This window comes from Phodopus roborovskii, unplaced genomic scaffold (assembly GCF_943737965.1).
Source record: "Phodopus roborovskii unplaced genomic scaffold, PHOROB, whole genome shotgun sequence".
Lineage (NCBI taxonomy): Eukaryota > Metazoa > Chordata > Mammalia > Rodentia > Cricetidae > Phodopus > Phodopus roborovskii.
In genome coordinates this window covers 7,099,514-7,106,777 of record NW_026126636.1, presented here as the reverse complement: position 1 = coordinate 7,106,777, position 7,264 = coordinate 7,099,514, and positions in this window count along the sequence as shown.

The window sequence follows — 7,264 nt, the reverse complement described above, 5'->3', positions numbered from 1 at the left end:
CCTTTGCACCATATTTTTTTTTTAATGCTACTTGTCTACGTATAGAGTGCACAGAATCGTGTGGAATGTCAGTGGCTTGTTCAAGAACCATAAACTTTAAGGGGCAGAATTCTGGGTCTTTCCAGTTTGATGCTCCTAAGTAGTCTGGGGCTCTGGAGAGAGAGGGGAAGAGAATACTTTTAATGAGTTAATTAGTTAATTTTAATTAACACCGTGGCTGGATTCTGAGACACTGCTGCTGAAAGGTCACGGGACATGATCCAATTCCTGTAGTTGGCTGACAAATCTCCTGGCTGTCACTTGTTGCCTGGTGAAATTGCCAAGCCAGAGTTTGCCCCCAGACCCCACATGGTGGAGGGAGAAAACTGTAACTTCTCTAACTTCTGTATGTGCATCATGGTTGGCATTGAGTGCATAGGCGCGCACGCGCGCGCGCGCGCACACACACACACACACACTCACACACTTGTGCCCATGTGGCACATACACACAGGTTTTTTTTTTTTTTTTGCTGTTTTTTTTTGTTGTTGTTGTTGTTTTTGTTTTGTTTTGCTTTTTGAGATAGGGTCTCTCTGTAGCCCTGGCTGTCCTAGAAATTTCTGATCAGGCTACCCTCAAACTCAAGATGTATGCCTGAGCCAGGCGTTGGTGGCCCACACATTTAATTCCAGCACTTGGGAGACAGAGGCAGGTGGATCTCTGTGAGCTTTAGGCCAGCCTTGTCTACAGAGCTAGGTCCAGGACAGACTCCAAAGCAATCTGTTGAGAGAGAGAGAGAGAGAGAGAGAGAGAGAGAGAGAGAGAGAGAGAGAGAGAGAGATGCCTGTTTCTGTCCTCTGAGTGCTGGAATTGATGGTTTGGCCACCATGCCCAGTTACAAATCCTTTATTACTAAGACTTTCCCTTTAGCTAAGAGCTGCTTGCCCATAGTGCTTTAAGATACTTTTACTGAAAATTGTGCAATAACCAACATGCTTGGGTTAGGCTGACATCATTAGTGTATTTACTAACCCCTTGGGGTGATTCAGTGTCAGTGAAACATGTAGGTGGTAGGAATAGGCAGTCTCCAAGCAGGGACCTAGCCTTGAGTGATGAAAGGAAACAGGGATGGAATTTGTCAATCCCATAGATCATTTTTGTTCTATCACTGAGCCAACTTCTAACTCCTCTCTGATGGGTTCTAGACAAGTGTTTTATTGCTTAGTCACACCTCCAGCCCCTCACTGGGGGATTCTAGGCAGGGGCTCTACCACCGAGCTTCATCCCAGCCTTCCTTTGTTTAATTTATTAAGCTCCATTCCAGTGGATCTCAGTCTTCCTAGTGCTGACATCTTTTAATACAGTTCTTATGTTATAGTGATTCCCCAATCATAATATCATCATCATTATTACTACTACAACTACTACTATTATTTTTGTTTTTTGGATACAGGGTTTTTCTGTGGCTTTGGAGCCTGTCCTGGAACTAGCTTTTGTAGACCAGGCTGGTCTCGAACTCACAGAGAGAAAGTGCTCTGTCCTTTCTCTCTAGCCCCATGTATACCTTTTAATAAGTGGAACTGGTCCATGTTTTTCTTTTCTGTATAGCCTGATTGACCCTCATGCCTATTTGGTAGGTCTTTGCTTACAAATTCAAATCTTTCTGTGGCTATCAATTTATTCAGATGTATTACTTTATCCTGGAACAAACTGGAGAGATGGCTCAGCGGTTAAGAGCATTGGTAGTTCTTCCAGAGGACCTGGGTCCAATCTTCCAACGCCCACACGGCAGCTCACAGCTGTCAGTCACCTCAGTTTCAGGGAGCCTGACACCTTCACAAGTTCATACACACAGACAAGGCACCAATGCTCATGAAAAATAAAGAAAATTGGTAGTTTCCTAGAAAAATATCCTTTGTGTCTCATATTTCACATGACTAATGTCCTTTTTGTGTGTTTTTTTTTTCTTTCTTTATAGTTTTGAGGAGTTCATGAGACAGGGTCTTGTGTAGTTCAGGGTGGCCTTGAATCCAAAGTACCTGTCTGCAGAGGCAGGTGGGTCTTGGTGAGTCTGAGGCCAGCCTGGTCTACACAGCAGTTTCCAAGACAGCCAGGGTGCATAAGGGGAGAGAGAGAGAGAGAGAGAGAGAGAGAGAGAGAGAGAGAGAGAGAGAGAAAAGAAGGAATGAAGGAAGGAAGGAAGAATGATAAATGCTAAAATTAGAACTACCACATTCTCCACTCACTCCCAGGTTTATAGCAGGGATGGGAGGGGGCAGATATCTACAGTACTATCATGAGACTAAATTATGGAGCCAGCAGGCAAGCCTGTCATAGAAGGGATGGACAAGGAAATTGTACGATATATATACACATCGTGGCATCTTATCCAAGCCCAAAGAAGAAAAGAAATGCCATTCGTGGGAAATGGAATGTCAGAAGCCAACAAAGAGTAAACATGGCTTCATTCAAACCTTCATTGCAGCCTGGAGAGATGGCTGGACAGGCAGGGAACAGTACTTCCTAGCAGCAAACCCTTCCAATCTATTAGAAACTGATTTCAAATAGTCTTCAGGTAGGTGTGGTGGCTCATACCTGTAATCCCAGCACTTGCCAGACTGAAGCAGGAGATTTGCTGCAAGTTATGCCAGCTTGGAATACATAGTGAGTTCCAGGTTAGCTTGTGCTGGTGTTTGGGATCCTAACTCAAGGGACAAAACTTTTGCTCTAAAAAAAAAAAAAAGTTAATGGACTGGAAAGATGGCTCAGTGTTTAAGAGCACTGGTTAAGGGAACCTGGGTTCAATTCTCAGCACCCACATGGCAGCTCACAACTGTCTGTAACTCCAGTTCCAGAGGATCTGCCACCCTCCCACAGACATAGAAATAGCACCAATACACATAAAATAAAATTTAAAATAAATTATAAAAAAGAAAAAATATAAAAGCCGTCTTTCTTTGTTGAAGCAAGTCCAGCAAGTTCTTAAAAATAGAAATTCTTGAAATTCGGCAAAATCCCAAATGGTATTATTTTAAGGTGAACCACTTAGAACCATGACCAAACCAAAAATAGAAGTTGCCTGCCACCCAGACATTCCTCCCTGTTACTCACCCAGTCTCTACTCTTCTCTCCCCCAAAGTGAACTAGGGACTGATGTCCCCCATAGTAACCTTCAGACACCTCTTCTCACATGCATTTGTGCAGGGTATGGTTCCCAGGGCTTTGTTCCTGCCAGGTCCCCAGCCCCTCACTGGGGGATTCTAGGCTTGTGTTCCACTGTGGAGAGCAATACCCCAACCGCAGTGTGACATTTCCATACATATGCAGGGCATGTCATGAGTTAATCATGCGAATCACCTCAGGCATATATGTTTCTTTCACTCTGTGGAGGCAGGGAGGAAGGGATGCAGAGTCCCTTCCCCGTGACTTTGCCAGCAGTGTCATCCAACGGTAGAACTTTTGATGGGCTCAGGTGACAAGACAAATGGGACACCAGAGAACTCTTTACCTTCTTCCCTCCCTTCTCCATCTTTAAATTTAAGAGTTATTTACTTATGTGTAAGAGTCTCTATTTGCATATATACATGCATGGCAGAAAAGGGTATCAGATCCCATTGCAAGCCACCAGGTCTGTGGTTGTTGGAATTGAACTCAGTGCTCTTAACCACTGAGCCATCTCTCTACCCCCCACCCCCCTTTTCTTTCGAGACAAGGACTCACTATATAGCTTTGGCTGGCTTGGAACTCTTTCTGTGGAGTAGACTGACCTTGACCTCAAAAAGATCTGCCTAGGATTGAAGGGGTACACCACCCCACCCCACACCTGCCTCCCTCCTTTAGGAATATTTAATTTTATTTCTTAATATGTGTGTGTGTGTTTATGTGTGTGTGGGTCTCTGCATATGAGTACAGGTCTTACAGATGACACCAGATTCCTAGGAGGTATGGTGACAAGCAATTGTGAGCCATTCAATAAAAATGCTAGGACCCACTGGGGTCCTCTGTGAGAGCAGGTGTGGGGTCCTCTGTGAGAGCGGGTGTGGGGTCCTCTGTGAGAGCGGGTGTGGGGTCCTCTGTGAGAGCGGGTGTGGGGTCCTCTGTGAGAGCGGGTGTGGGGTCCTCTGTGAGAGCGGGTGTGGGGTCCTCTGTGAGAGCGGGTGTAGGGTCCTCTGTGAGAGCGGGTGTGGGGTCCTCTGTGAGAGCGGGTGTGGGGTCCTCTGTGAGAGCGGGTGTGGGGTCCTCTGTGAGAGCGGGTGTGGGGTCCTCTGTGAGAGCGGGTGTGTACTCTTACACTCTGAGCCATCTCCCTGGCCCCACTAGTCTTTCTTCCTTTTTCTTTCTTATTTTTCGTTTTTCTTTTTTTAAAAAGATTTATTTATTTATTTATTATTACATATGCAGCGTTCTGTCTGCCTGCATGCCTGCAGGCCTGAAGAGGGCACCAGATCTCATTGCAGATGGTAGTAAGTCACCATGTGGTTGCTGGGAATTGAATTCAGGCCCTCTGGAAGAGCAGCCAGTGCTCCTAACCTCTGAGCCATTGCTCCAGCCCCTTATTTTTCTTTTTGAGAGGCTGGCCCTGCACTCCTGCACCTCCTGTGTCATCTTCCCAGCTCTGGGCTCCTGGGATTGCAGGCACTTTTATACCCAGCTGTATTGTGCTCTTTTCATTATGCTTCAGTATGTATTCACATGCTTACATTCCTTTGTGTGAATTCCCATGTATTATGTCCACTAACATTAGGTTTTCTTCATGTTTCCCAATATTTCTACTTTAAATTTGTTATTATTGTTGTTATTATTATGTGAAGTCTTTGGAGACACAGTCTACTTAGCCCAGGCTTGGCTCAAACTCCTGATTCTCTTGCGTCATTCCCCTGGGACGGAGCTGAGGCTGTCAGGCTTCACTGGACAGCCCCTTTATCTGCTGAGCCACCTCACCGCCCCAATTATATTGCTTTTGACATCTGGCAGAACTGCCTTGTTTGTTGCCTTTTAATTTTCTTAATTTCCCCACCATGATTTGCCTATTGCACTTAAACATGAACTTCATGTCGGAAAAACAAACCCCTGGTCATTCCCTCTCCCCACCCCCCCACCCCAAGTTCTTTCCTCTCTCTTGCTGGGGGTGGCGGGATCTTGACCCTCTCCTCCTCTTCCCTAACCCCCTTCCTTTTGTTTTCGTAATCTGTAATGGCAGAGAGATGAGTTTGTAAACAACGGAGGGGCAATGGACCACTTGTCTCTTTGCTTTTATCCTTGGATTCCTGTTGCCACCTGGTGGCCATTGTACGCAACAGCAGATGTCTAGATTTAAAATAGGAAACTCCCATTGCTCTGAGCAAATAAACATTTACCTCATGCATCTTAAGTAGGTCAAGTATTCACAAGGAGCTCACTTGGGTTATTTTGATTGAAAGACATTGTTCAGGTCTCCAGGCATCAGATAGCTTGACTGGTTCTACAAGGTCCCCCATACGCGGGTCTCCGTCCCACCCTGGAAGGCAGCACGGGCTCTTGGCCAGAGCCTGACACAAGGTGGTTGGTTATTTGCTTCCATGGCCTCGATGCCGGTGTCTCAATTGAGTTCCTATCGCTGTGAAGAGACACCGTAACCATGGCAACCCCTATGAAGGAAAACATTTAATTGGGGCTGGCTTACAGTTTCAGAGGTGTAATCCGTTGTCGTCGTGGCGGGAAGGAAGCACAGTGACATGCAAGCAGACATGCAGGAGAAGGAGCTGAGAGTTCTGCATCTGGGTCCCTAGCAACAGGAAGAGACCTTGCCCTGGCTTGAGCATCTGAGACTCAAAGCCCACCTTCCTCTAAGAGCAAGGCCATAGCTCTCAATAGTGTGAGCCTATGGGGACATTTTCTCTTAAACCATAATACCGCGTCATCTAGGACCCCTATTACAGGATGAATGAGGATGGCCACACCCATCTCCTCATCCAATGACACCATCCCTCAGTGACTGGTGCCTGTGCCCGCCTCCAGTATGGAGACAAAGAGAGGGACATGTGAGTTTTTCTGGATCATATGAAATAGAATTGTCACTGCTGTTTTTTATAACTAAGTTCTTTTAAAATAGTTGTATGTGCATGGGTGTTTTGCCTGCATGTATGTCTGTGGGCCACCAGCATGCCTTGTGCCTACAGAGGCTAGAAGAGGCTTTGGATTTTCTGAACTGGAGTTACAGTTGGTTGTGAGCCATCATGTGTGTTCTGGGAATTGAATTCATTTCCTCTGGAAGAACAGTCAGTATTCTCAACTGTTGATTCATCTTCCCAGCGCACGTGTGTGTGTGTGCACACGCATACACACACACACACACACACAAATAAATGTAATTTTAAAAAGATACAAATATTCTGTGCATAAGCTCTACAGTTCATCCTACTTAGTGTTGAGTTAGCCTTGATTACATGACTTAAAAATGTCTAAGAACAAATCAAAGAATTCAGAGGCAACCAACACAGGGAAGAAATCAAGGAGACGCCGCAGGTGAACTGCTAAGAGAGTCTTCTGGGATGGAACATTTCCCGGAGCATCAGGGCTGAGCACTACCGGGAATCCCACAGAGCCTTCTGAGATGGGCTGTGGTCAGGACACTGTGCAGATGCTCATCTCTACTTGTTCACCCATTTCCTTTCCAGACTATTCCTCTGTCAGTCTGTATATGCTTTTTGTTTGTTTGATTTTTTTTTTTTTTTTTTTTTTTTTTTGAGATAGGGTTCTCTGTGTAGCTTTGGAGCCTGTCCTGAAACTCACTCTGTAGACCAGGCTGGCCTTGAACTCACAGAGATCTGCCTGCCTCTGCCTCCTGAGTGCTGGTATTAAAGGCATGCACCACCAGATGACAACTTTTTTGTCATCATACTAATTGTTCAAATTATCCCCATTTCCAGAGCTTGTCCTAGGCTGCCAGAAGTGTCTGAAAGGAAAGTTTTCCTGTACTCCCTACAGGGGTTAGGGCGCAGGACACTGACACTTAGCTTGTGAGGGACTTGAGAGATGCACCTGACTCTGTTCCAGCAGCAGCAACAACAGAGAGAGCCCCAGAGGGTCTAATGCCTAGAAGAAAAGTTCTGGATGCCTACAATTCAAACGACTCCTTTCTCCTAAGGTTTGAAGCTGTGTGTGGTGGCTTTTACCTGTAATTCCAGAATTTGAGAGGTTGAGGCAGGAGAATTGCCTCCTGGGTTACACATGATGACTTCTAGGATAGCCTGGGAAAGAAAACTACGCAAATAAAAAACACAAGAAACACTCAAAGCTCAGGGGG